Source organism: Pseudophryne corroboree, chromosome 8 (genome assembly GCF_028390025.1).
Source record: "Pseudophryne corroboree isolate aPseCor3 chromosome 8, aPseCor3.hap2, whole genome shotgun sequence".
NCBI classification, from domain to species: Eukaryota; Metazoa; Chordata; class Amphibia; order Anura; family Myobatrachidae; genus Pseudophryne; species Pseudophryne corroboree.
The window spans coordinates 52,840,886-52,853,645 of record NC_086451.1 but is presented as its reverse complement, the minus strand read 5'-3'; the positions used below and the strand labels follow the sequence as shown (position 1 = coordinate 52,853,645).

Genomic DNA, 12,760 nt, shown 5'->3' with positions numbered 1-12,760 from the left:
TTTTCACATTTTTTTCTTTTTTTCATACTTAACGATCCACGTGGACTACGATTGGAACGGTAATCTGTGCCGAGCGAAGCGAAGGCACCATGCCCGAAGCATGGCGAGCGAAGCGAGCCATGCGAGGGGACGCGGTGCACTAATTTGGGATCCCGGTCACTCTACGCAGAAAACGAGACAAAAAAAATAAAAACTCCTCATGTCGACCTTTAGACCTGTCGACCTAGCACATGTCGACCTAGAAACCCTGTCGACCTTCCATCCATGTCGACCTAGTGACTGTCGACCTGTAGTGGTCGACCTAAACATTGTCGACCTAGATACTGTCGATTTGATGAACCACACCCCTAGATAGATAGATAGATAGATAGATAGATTAGATAGATAGATAGATAGATAGATAGATAGATAGATAGATAGATAGATTTTTAATTTTATTTTCAAACACGCATACACACACGCATATATATATTTAAATACAGCACTGGTCACGCACCCATATCCGTAGCCCCCATCACAGCCCTGAGGAAGCACAAAACAGGCCCTTCAAAAATTTCAGCTCCAGGCCCATTAAGACCTTAATCTGGCACTGCTGACCTGCATGGTGGATGACCCTCATTAAGCTACCATGATGATGGACTTATTTTTATGTGGAAGCTTTGGACTGTAGTCCCATCTGCCAAGTTGTTAGAATGTCTCTGAGTGGAAGTAGAAAATGAAATAGTAAAATCAATAGCTAAGCTGCTGGAGAGAGCAGAAGTAAGGATGCGGTCAATCAATCAATCAATCAATCAATCAGCATCAACATTAGTATCTGCATCATGTGGAAAATGATATATTTATATATTGGATATATAATACACAGAACAGCTTCTCTGTCCCCAGTATCCTCATTACATTGACACCTTTGTCAGACTTAATAATCTGCACACACAGTGAATGAATGGTGAGTGCAAAGCAGGAAAAGTTTCTCATATTTTCTGAAGTTTTTTTTCTGTCCTACTTCAATTGTTTCATTGTTCTTCCAGGTGAAGTAAAACTATCAGTTGTTTGAGCTGCTGTTCTTGCACCAATTTAGTAGTCTCTGTCAGTGTCTATTATCATATGTCAGATGATAGCCCATATATGCAGCTTTGTGTATCTCTCAGTCAGTTAGGATGGTAATTAGGAAGGATACTGGTGAGACTAGCAACTTGTGAATGGCTGCTTGCATATTGGGGGTGATTCAGAGTCTGATTGCCTACCTGACCCTCTCCATGAGGGAGAAAATGCTCTGTTCCTGGACTTTCCTGGTAATGTATGATTGCCATCACCTGTGGTGAGCTAGTTAATTGATAAGAAAGGTGTTTCACCACAGGTGATGGCAATCATACATTACCAGGAAAGTCCAGGAACAGAGCATTTTCTCCCTCATGGAGAGGGTCAGGTAGGCAAGTATGATTCAGACCCAGGGTTGGACTGGCCCACAGGGGTACAGGGGAAACCACTGGTGGGCCCTACTGCCGGGGGGGCCCACCGCGTCCTCTAGGGATCAGGTTCCAGACTGTGCTATTACTAATCTAGTAAATTGTCTTGCATGCACTAGTATTTACTGTATATATTTATCTAGGGGACCAACACTTGCAAAATGGTTAGTCAAACCAATGTGGTGGCTGGGCACACCCCCTCTGGAGACTGGCCGCACCCCTAAACATGGGCCCCTACAACTGCATTCCTCCGGTGGGTCCTACATGCCCCAGTCCGACACTGTTCAGACCTGATTGCTAGGCTGCTAAAATTGTAGCCCTGCGATGAGATTGTCGCCGCCCAAGGGGAGTTTATATTCGCTGTGCAAGTGTGTGATCGCATGTGTACGCCAAGCTGCTAAAAAAACCTCGGTTAGTGGACAGCTGCAAATCCATTCGCACCTCACTCACCAGTGAATGTGCTTTCTCCTGCGCAGCCCAGGACTTACTCCTACAGTGCAATCAGAATGGGCTGATCGGCGCCGGAGCTGATGTCACTCTCTGAAAATGCTTGGGCACGCCTGCGTTTTCCCTGACACACCCAAAAAATGATCAGTTACCACCCACAAACGGCCTCCTCCTGTCAATCAGCATGCGAATGGCTGTGCGATTAGAATTTTCGCACCAGCCTGTCGCGGACTGGTGACGCCTGTTTGCCGACGCGTGTGCGCAGTAAATAGCTGATCGCCTGCTGTGCACAGCATCGATCAGGTCTGAATCAGGCCCATTGTTCTTTCTTGCTGATGTTAATTTTTACAAACGTGTTGCAGCTACATTGTATCCAGACGCAGCTGTCTATTTGGATCATGCTTGTCGCGGCTTCCTGGTCGGATTATACCATACTGCCCCATTTCATTTCCTGCGGAGGTTTGACAACAAGACTTCTAACAATACCTAAAAATTATTTCATATATTACCTACAGCATGGCTGGCCAAACCAGTCCTCGAGATCTACCAACAGTTCACATTTTCCAGACCACCTAGCTGGTGACAGGTGTAGTCATTACTAATTAAGACGTGCTGCATTCATTCCTAACTGACAATTCCACAGATCTCCAGGAGGCCTGGAAAACATGAACTGTTGGTAGATCTCAAGGACCGGTTTGGCCAGCCCTGACCTATAGGAACACTTAACTCATTGGATAATGATTTGAGTTGAAAAGTCCTGCTGCTATTGTCCCGCTAATTGTGGCCTGCACTCTTCCATCCCTAGTTGCCGTTCCTCTAGCTGTTGTCACCATTCCACGTGTTCCTCTTGGTATCCTCTGACTTTCTAGGCTCATATTTGCAGCCATCCTTAAGGACTTTATCTTTTGCAGCAATCAATCTTGCAGATTTATTTAAATCCTAACGTTTAACTGTCTTTGGCATCTACTTGGTGCTCTACATTACAGGGACTATCATGCAGTGGTTAAAGTGGGCCGGAACGGGGCGGAACTGCGTTCCGTCACCTCTAATTGCAGGCGGAACCAGTTCCGCCTCCGTCCGGCCACAGCATCAGGTCCCTGCTCCACTGTAAAGGTGGCAGCGGCCGCCAGCCAATCACGGCTCGCGGACCGGCTGCAGCACCAATCAAACGAAGGGGAGGCTTTTTTAAAATCTAGCGTGAGCCAATCACGGCTCCCGGACCGCCAGCCAATGAGAAGCTGCCAAGTGGCAGCTTCTCATTAGCTGGCGGCCCGGGAGCCGTGAGTGGCGCACAATCGGCGCTATTCAAAGTGCCCTCTCCCCCCCTGCCAGGGATGTTACAGTGCCTGATCTCCCCCGCTGCCGCAGCCGCCGGAGTGTGAGCCGCGGGCTGTAACGTCCGATCCCCCCGCAGCCGCCGGAGTTTACTGTGAGGCCAGTAATGCACGTGCCCACTCCCCATCTCCCTGCCAGCGCAGCACCTTAAAGTCCACCCCACTCCTAAGCCAGGCTTGCTAACCCTCCCGCGTTCAGCTCAGGTAAAAAAATGTGAGCCTCCCGCTGCTCCACAAATGCTCTGGGTCCTCCCGAAAAAGAAAAAAAAATGCGGACTGTGCATGCATCAGTCTGTAGAGACAGGGGAAGGGTTGCTCGGGGTATGTAATGAGGGGTGACATTGTAAGCAGAGCCGCATAGCGGAAGTGTCAGCACCGGTGGCTAGTTTAAAGTGTCTGCGACGGCTGGTGTGGCAGCAGCATAGCAGTGGTGGTTTTTTTAGTTCCGCTGCCCCACCTCCCGGAGGCATGTTTAAAATGTAAGTATTGCTGGAAATTGGCACCAAGTAGATGCTGTAGGTGTGTTAGCAATATGAGACCACTATGTGTTTCTGTGATGATTACAGGTCACTGCTCCTGCATAATGACTTGCAAGCACATGTGTTTATGTAACCCTCATCCTTTATCCTAACACTAATTCTATGCCCTATCCCTCACCCTTAGTCCAAACACCCTAATACTCTTACCTTGACCCTCACCCTTAAGTGCTTTGAGTCCTATTGGAGAAAGTGCGATGATAGATAAAATTATTATTACTGTAACATTACACCAACATCCTGTCACAATGAAGGAGCCGACATTGCAAACAGGCAGTCTCTGGGGGGCAGCCCACATCTCCAGGACCCCAGAGTGACAAAAACAGGTTCGTGCAACGAGGCCATGAACCTTCCCTGAAGTCACGCCCTCTTTACACAGCGTAGCGCCGCGCATTCTGCTTACACCCACAATCTCCCTGAACCTAGTTTTCAAAAGTAGGCAAGTATGCCCTAAGCTTAGTGACCCGCGAACTGTAATGCCCTCCCCACCTCCACTGGATCGCTGTCTGCAAGTGAGTGAGGGTCCGCGGCCCTATCCTAACCGTGGCACACCCCTGGGCGGCGTCTGGCAGGAGAGACAACTCACCCTCCACATGAAGACCTCCAGGTAACTGCTGCTACATTTCACAGCTCTGGGAGCCCAGTCTTTCTCCCCCTCATCTCTCTCTCTTTTGCAATGTCTCTCTCTCTCTTTTGCCACGTGTCTCTCTCTCTCTCGCAATGTCTCTATCTCCATGTCTCTCACCCTCTCTTGCCATGTCACTCTTTTTGTCTTCCTTCTCATGTATCTCTCTCCCTCCCTTCCCATGTCTCTCTCTGGCCATGTCCCCAAGTCCCCAAGTCTCTCTCTCTTTATAGAAATATCCAGCACCTGCCGTGCTCCTAAGCAGTATATGCTTGTAACATGACGGCACCCGGAGACTTGATAAAGTGCAAAAAGCTGCTGTTTATTTCAATAAACAGAACCTTTTTGCACTTTATCAAAACTGAGTGCCTATATATATATATGGTGAGTGCTGAATTTTCTATTTGTATGTATTTGGGTAGGTGGCCATGGGCTGCATGTACCCCACCCTATGAGTGTTGAGTGCAGACACTGCACCCCACTTCTGGGGTGGTGAGTGCAGTGGTTTTCTATATTTGTTTGTATCTATCTATCTATCTATCTATCTATCTGGAAAAAACCCTCATAAAATCCTGCATTTGCCCCTGGAGGGGGCTCTACCTGCCGTACTGTGTAAAATGGGACTCTACCTGCCGTACTGTGTAAAAGGGTACTCTACCTGGCGTAATGCGTGATAGGGGCTCTACCTGGTGTAATGTATGTAAGTGGTGCTACTGTGCAACGTGATTTGAATAATATAGATTACTGTGCAGCGTAATATGAATTGGTATTATTTTGTGGTATTGGTATTTCCCCCCTATATTTTTGTCACTGGTCCTATTTTAAATATGGGGTGCCGATGCTGTTTCTTGCACAAAGTGCTAAAATGTATGGGCTCATGAGGAGAGTGACAGACAAAGGAAACAAGAAAGCAGAAGGGACAGATAGAAGACATAAGAGGTGAGCAAAGGTTGTTCAACATATACTGCTATATAGTAAATCAAATCTAAAATTAGGAGGGGGAGGGCACTGCTGTGGGCATTGTGTGTGTAAGAGGCTCTGCTATTGTGGGCATTGTGTGTGTAAAGGGCACTAGCATGTGGGGCGGGCAATGTGAATAAGATTGTGCTACTGTGAAGCATTATACTGAATTGGTGGTACTTTGGTGTGGCCACGCCCCTTCCTTGTGAGGCCACACCCCTTTCCGCGCTAAGCAGGAGGAGTTGCTGGCGAGGTGAGTTCCCCCACCTCTCCAGGACCACTTTAAGCCCTGCTATCATGGCTGATGTTATTTCCTGGGGCAAGCTCCAATTCACTGCACCAATACACTGAGCCTCAGATCAATGATCTGATCCGTCCGCATTCTTCTCCACTACCTTCTCCTTCCTTCTCCCATTCATTTCATCCCCACTGCACTCCTCAACTCCGCATAAGTCCAGAGGGGTTTCTTCATGGAAAAGTAAGTGTCTTGAGGGGTGTGTTATCTGAGGGAGGTAAAGTAATGTATTATGTGGGGGGATGTTTGGTTTTGTATATGGTGTAACCGTACTGTGTAAGTGTGTGCATGTACAGGGGAAGACTAGATGGGCCGAGTGGTTCTCATCTGCCGTCAAATTCTGTAATCAGTGAGCCTGCTCCATCCATTTATTTTGTCAATTGTGATGTGAACTGTCTCTTACACCTGTGTCACTTGACAGCTAACCAAATGCTTGTGTACCGTATTGCGGGTTAATAAAATGTGGTGCTGCTCTGGCAGTAGTCCATGGGGATGCAGTTAAAATACTGGCTGTCGGTATCCCGGGGATCAGGTGACTGACGCCAGAATCCCGACAGCTGGTGAAATGCAGCTGAACGGAACCCTGACCACCACAGGTCAGAGTTGTCACCAACGCCTTGTACACCCGGTGTGGCGCCGCCATAAAAGGGGCGTGGCTTTGCGGCAGGGGCGTAGCTTTGCGGGAGGGGGCGAGGATTCGATTCCCGACCCGCGTTTTTCGTCACTTGGGGGGTTCGGGAGGTGCGTGCTGCCTCTCGTGGAGTGCTTTATGTGCAGTGCCGGCTCCTGCTCAGTGACAGGAGCCGAGTGCTGCACATAATGTAACAGTGCAGCACTCTGCTCCTGTCACTGAGCAGGAGCAGGCATTTTGGTGTCACCCCTCGGCGGGTGACATCCGGTTGCGGGCCGCACACCCCTTGTGACGCCACTGCCACAGATTATTCCCACCAACTGAGTGGGAATATAACCTGTGGTGAGCGAAGCAACCCACCGGGCCCAAAGCATGGCGAGCTTGCGGGATTCTGACAGACTGGATGCCGCTGTCGGTATACTGACAGCCGGCATCCCGTCTGCCAGTAAGACCTATGTATTCCAGCAGGGGCATTTTAAGAGAGGAGGGGACCCACGTGCAGCCTCCATTGTGGGCCCCCACCTCTCTGGCAGCTAGTAGACTCTGGCTCAAACCCAGAGTCTACTGCGCATGCGCAGGTCTCTGGGAACATGGAGCCGGTGCCTTGTTCCCAGGGACATCTCCAGTGCACATGCACAGGCCGCACAGCATGCTACCCACCCTCCGCCAACTGCGACCACGCTCTAATTGCGATCACACCGCAATTAGTGCGTGGTCGCATAAACTAGGGAAGCCTCCTGCCGAAGCAGCCTGCAATATTTGCTCATGCACGCACAGGAGGTGACGGCGGAAGACCCGATGGAGGAATTGCGGTGGCATTGCATTTGTGCTGCAAATAGAATCAGGCCCATAGTCTGTTATCAAGTTGTACTTAGTTTTTCTTAAATGTTGGGAGAGTTCACTCATTCGAGGCTCGCTGGTCCTGAGCTCGGCAAAAACCAATCCAGCTTTAATTGTCAGATTGTTTGTAAATGCCGCTTCCAGCATCTGAGTATAAAAGTCTCCTGCTGAATAATGCAGACATGGTGATGGATGCACACATAGGGTGATACAAGACACTTTTCCTAACTGGAGTGAGTGGAGTAGGCAGAGGTGCTATATTATATAGGACGCGGGCAGAGGTATCCAACTCATCGGGTCTTTCTGTTTATGGTGAGTAATATTCATTCTGGGTATGAGAAAAAATATATATATTATAGGCAGCATGGTTATATATTATTGGAAGTTACTAATTTGTCTTCTTATTTCTCCTTTTCAGAGAGACACCATGGGGGTCATTCCGAGTTGATCGCAGCCAGCAACTTTTTGCTGCTGCTGTGATCACCTAATCCCCACCTACGGGGGAGTGTATTTTAGCATAGCAGGGCTGCGATCGCTTGTGCAGCGATGAAGGTCCCGGTCCTGATGTCAGACATCCGCCCTCCGTTCACCTGGACACGCCTGCGTTCTTCTTACCACTCCCCGAAAACTGCCTCCAATGGTGAGTATCCGCCCCGGACCGCCTCTCCGCTGTCAATCTTCTTTCTGTTCAGCGCTGCGTCTTTTCTTCACGCTAGGCGCTCCGTTGCCTGGCGACGTCTGTCGCCGGGCAACGGCGCGCGTGCGCAATGCGCCCGCCGCGCGTGCCCAGTTCTGACCCGATCGCACCGCAGTGAGCAACCGCTGCGTGCGAACGGGTCAGACTGACCCCCCATATTCCATCCTTGGCAGTGCTAAACAGAATTAAGTGGCAACACATTAAAAATACAGAGAGAGCAATGTATCAAGCCTTCAACTCCTATCATTTATCTGGCACAGCCTATAGTGGGTGTGGTTCATTCGGTCGACCCTAACTAGGTCGACAGTCATTAGGTCGACCACAATTGGTCGACAATGACTAGGTCGACACCTGAAATAGATCATCATGGTCATGAGGTCAACACGGAAAAGGTTGACATGGAAAAAGTTTGACATGAACTGTTTTTTTGTTTGCGTGTCGTTTTCTTCGTAGAGTGACCGGGTACCCCAATTAGTGCACCGTGTCCCCTCGCATGGCTCGCAGCTTCGGGTAAGGTGCCTCGCTCTGCTACTGCTAACCTTTTCATGTGTCCACCTTTGCCAAGTCGACCTACTGATCATGTCAACCTAAAGACCATGTTGATCTAATGTATGTCGACCAATAGAGGTCGACCTAAGTGTTGTTGACCTAAAGACCGGATACCGCCTATAGTATGTATTGGCAGTCACAAGCTGAATGGCTGCTTTAGGCAACTTCTCCAACTTACAGTGACGAATCTGTTCACATTATACTAATTTGAAATGCAGCAGAGAAATAACAGTACGTGTTATTATTTAAATACATTTTAACCCACACACTTAATAAAATAATGTAATAAAGGTATAGTAGGAAGGAAGTGCAATCACAAAATTGATTGACTTATTAGATGTGTCTTGCAGTGCTTACCATTGTAGCACGAGGCATAGACCACTGTAGCACGAGGCATAGACCATTGTAGCACGAGGCATAGACCACTGTAGCACGAGGCATAGACCACTGTAGCACGAGGCACGTAGACCACTGTAGCACGAGGCATAGACCACTGTAGCACGAGGCATAGACCACTGAAGCACGAGGCATAGACCACTGAAGCACGAGGCATAGACCACTGTAGCACGAGGCATAGACCACTGTAGCACGAGGCACGTAGACCACTGTAGCACGAGGCATAGACCACTGTAGCACGAGACACGTAGACCACTGTAGCACGAGGCATAGACCACTGTAGCACGAGGCATAGACCAGACCCAAACTTTCTTGAATCACGACGCCCTAGAGTGTCAGCATTTTTTTTCATGGCACGCAAAGGATAAACATTTTTTATTGATAAATTTAGAAAAAAATATATTAAATTAAGTAAATTGTGCCTACCTGTCTTCCTTAGGTCCAGTCATGTGGTGGGGTACAGTTGTGTTTTTGATTGTCCACATGTTTTATAACTGGCAGCCACCAGCACTGGTTTTGCCTACCACTCTGACCATAAATAATTTCACTTTGCCCAGGACCACCAACCCGAGGAACCCCTGCAAGACCCTCGCGGCCAGTGCCAGATTAAACCCTGTGGAGGCCCCTAGGCAGTTGAGATCTCGGAGCCCCCCTCGTAAGTTATCTCAATACATTTTACATTTTACCAACTAACAGTCTACGATCTGGAAACTGTAATGTGAATCTGATGTCTATGGTTTATGTACTTTAAGTTGTTAATAGGTACATTACATTATTGCAGTATTTTCTCTAAAGTCTTTAATGTAAGGTTTTTGTTTCTTTGAGTTGATTTATTTTTTCTATCTTTTGGAAACAATCTCATACCCCTTTTCCACTAGCTCAAAAAACACGGGTAGATGCACGGGGGCGCGCATTTACCCGTGTTTTTTGCAAGTGGAAAAGGCCCCCCCGCAAAAACCCGGATCAAGTGCAATCCTACCCGGGTAAATACCTCGGTAGGACACGGGAATGATCCAGGTAGAGTTGTAATGTAAACGGGAGCCATGTTAATGCAACACAGCTCCCGTTTGCACTGTATGGAAGGGCGGCGCTGGGAGATCATGTGATCTCCCAGCGCCGCCCCTGCCACGTCACTAGCAGCGTCACCAACCCGGCAATATGGTGGGTTGGTGACTGCTGATGGGAAAGGGGGGCTGAGCATGGGCCGCAGCCGGGTAGCACCCGTGTCAGGCTCCCGGCTGCGACCCGTGCTCATAGATGGAAAAGGGGTATAAGAAAGCTTGATTGTAATTTTATTTCAAGATCAAATCAATATTATTTTGATCTATTGTTGCGGAGCACCTAAAAGACCCGGGGCCCATAGGCCAGGGCCTACTCTGCCTATTTGGTAGAGTAGCTAAACAGAATAACAGTCACAGACAGCATTACCTGTATGTATGTACATATATATATATAATTTTTTTTATTATTATTATTTATTGAATTACTTAAATAACGTGAAAACTACTCCAAGCCCTTTAATTTGCATGTTTTTTAATAAGAAGATCGAATTTCCCATACTTCTTTTACTAAAAATAAATTGAGAAAAATACAGGAGGGAGCCCTGTGATAATAGCGCCACCTTGAGGTGGCATTGTCCACGGGTTCCCTCTGGTTCCCCGGCTCCTTCTCCACTCTGACAGGCAGAGCAGAGTTGGGAGCTGGCACCTGTGATCAGCCATGTGTGTCTAATAAAACCACAGGCTGATCACCATGAAAAAAAAAAAAAAATTTAAGTAACTTTGCAGGCTGGAGCACCAAGGTCTGGTGATCAGTGACTTGGTGAGCTCCGGTCATCTGATCACCAGCTTGGTATGTCAGGTTACAGCAGCCTGGTATGACAGGTTGCAGCAGACATCAGATGACGGAGCCACAGTGCTAGAAGCAGGCGATCAGATGACCGGTGGTCTAAAGGCTAAATCATATATTTACTAACATTTCAAAATATATATGAAAAAGCATCTTTTAGTAAACGTGCAATTTAGCCCCTAGAAGACAACATCGATGTTGACTGATTTTGTCCGATTTGAAATTGCCTTTAAGCCCCATACACACTAGACGAGAAAGTAAAAGATATCGCTCAGAAGGGGTGATCTGAGCGATATCTTTTACTATCTCGTCTAGTGTGTACACTCAACATCGTTAACGATGCGTGCTCCTGTGCATAGTTAACGCCCCCCTCCCTCATCTGAACAGTTCAGACGAAGGAAGACCTCGTTAACGTGGGCTCCACCCATCGTGCCCCCCGCCATCCTCCCCACAGGCATTGAGAAGTGTGTATTCACTTGCCGATGCCGGCACCCTAGTAAATTTGCCCCCTACAATTGTTTATTTAATTTGATGGGTGACGTTGCAAAAAAATGTGTAAAGTGTCACATGATACGTATCTAGTTATAGCAATTACTAAAATAAAATGTTTTATAACAGATGTTGTCAGTTATGGCAGAGGGGGTAATTCAGACCTGATCGATCGCTAGCGTTTTTTGCAGCGCTTCGATCAGGTCAGAACTGCGCATGCGTATGCACCACAAAAGGCAGGCGCGTCATACGGGTACAAAGTGGATCGTTGCTGAGCGATGGGTTTTACAAAGAATCCATTCGCACAGCCGATCGCAAGGAGATTGACAGGAAGAAGGCGTTTGTAGGTGTCAACTGACCGTTTTCTGGGAGTGTTTGGAAAAACACAGGCGTGTCCAAGCATTTGCAGGGCGGGTGTCTGACGTCAATTCCGGTCCCGGACAGGCTGAAGGAGAGAGTATTGACTGTATAGGAGAGGAAAGAGTTAAACATCTGGGGAGGGGTGGACCTAGCTGTGAGGAAAGTACAGCCTTCTTTAGGGGGAGGGTTTGATATATATAGGGAAGGTGAGGCCATCTTAGTTCTCTTGGTGATTTGCTTCCCACCCTCCCGCCCTGGTAGTAGGAAATTTTGGCACGTGGTGCTTTGGCGTTAAGTTGTTGGCTGTTTTCGTTGGCTATTTATTGGCGGAAAAGAACGGCAGTTTTGTATTGTAGGGAAAACTGTAGTGTTTTACAGTTTGTTGTGGTTTAGGTGCACTCACCTCCATCGACTTATGGCCGCTTGACCACCCATCCGGGAAGGCAGCGGCAGGGCACCCAGGAGCGGTGGGTAGTCACTGTGGGGGTTGAGTTGTCACCTATTACCGGTTTATGGTAAGTTTTAGTAAATTTATAGGGTTAGTTATTTAAGGTTAATTTAGGTTAATTGAGCCGTTCTTTTGGGCCTCCACCATATGCCGGCTGGAGCGGCATATTAAATTAATTTCTTTATTACAGGTTTCCTAATGGATAGGGACAAATAAATAGCTAGCAATTTTCTGCCAAAATTCAAGTCTCAGTGTCATTATTTCTGGTTCTAGGTTATGAATGCTTTACTTTCAAAGAAAGGGGTCCACCAAATTTCACTAAGATGTTTAGTGATCGCAGCGACTGAGTTTGTTCTGGGCAACTCAGAAACTGCACAAAGTTTTTTTTTTTTTGTACCGCTCGGCTGCACATGCGTTCACACACTTGCAAAGTGAAAATACACTCCCCTATAAGCGGCGACTATCTGCTCACAGCAATGCAAAAAAACCCTAGCGAGCGATCAGGTCTGAATTAGGCCCATAGTGCAAAATTTTGGCCAATTTTCTACATGATTTAAATAAGCGACTTTTTCAAAAGCCAACCCAGTATGATATTTTTTTTTTAATTAGTGCTTTAAGGGGATCATTCCGAGTTGATTGCTCGCTAGCAGTTTTTAGCAGTCGTGCAAACGCTAAGCCACCGCACTCTGGGAGTGTATTTTAGCTTAGCAGAAGTGCGAATGAAAGGATCGCAGAGCGGCTACAAAAAAATACTGTGCAGTTTCAGAGTAGCTCCAGACCTACTCCTAGCTTGTGATCACTTCAGACTGTTCAGTTCCTGTTTTGACGTCACGAACACG

General features: G+C 47.6%; 1 long non-coding RNA gene across 1 annotated transcript in view; it reads left to right on the top strand.

The window, feature by feature from the left end:
- The first annotated feature begins 862 nt into the window (after positions 1–862).
- The window catches only part of LOC134948421 (uncharacterized), a 51,722-nt gene continuing 39,824 nt past the window's right edge, over positions 863–12,760 (top strand). The window contains exons 1-3 of the long non-coding RNA XR_010182953.1: positions 863–946; positions 7,553–7,774; positions 9,334–9,431. This is a non-coding gene — a long non-coding RNA (uncharacterized LOC134948421). The remainder of the gene's footprint in view (positions 947–7,552; positions 7,775–9,333; positions 9,432–12,760) is intronic.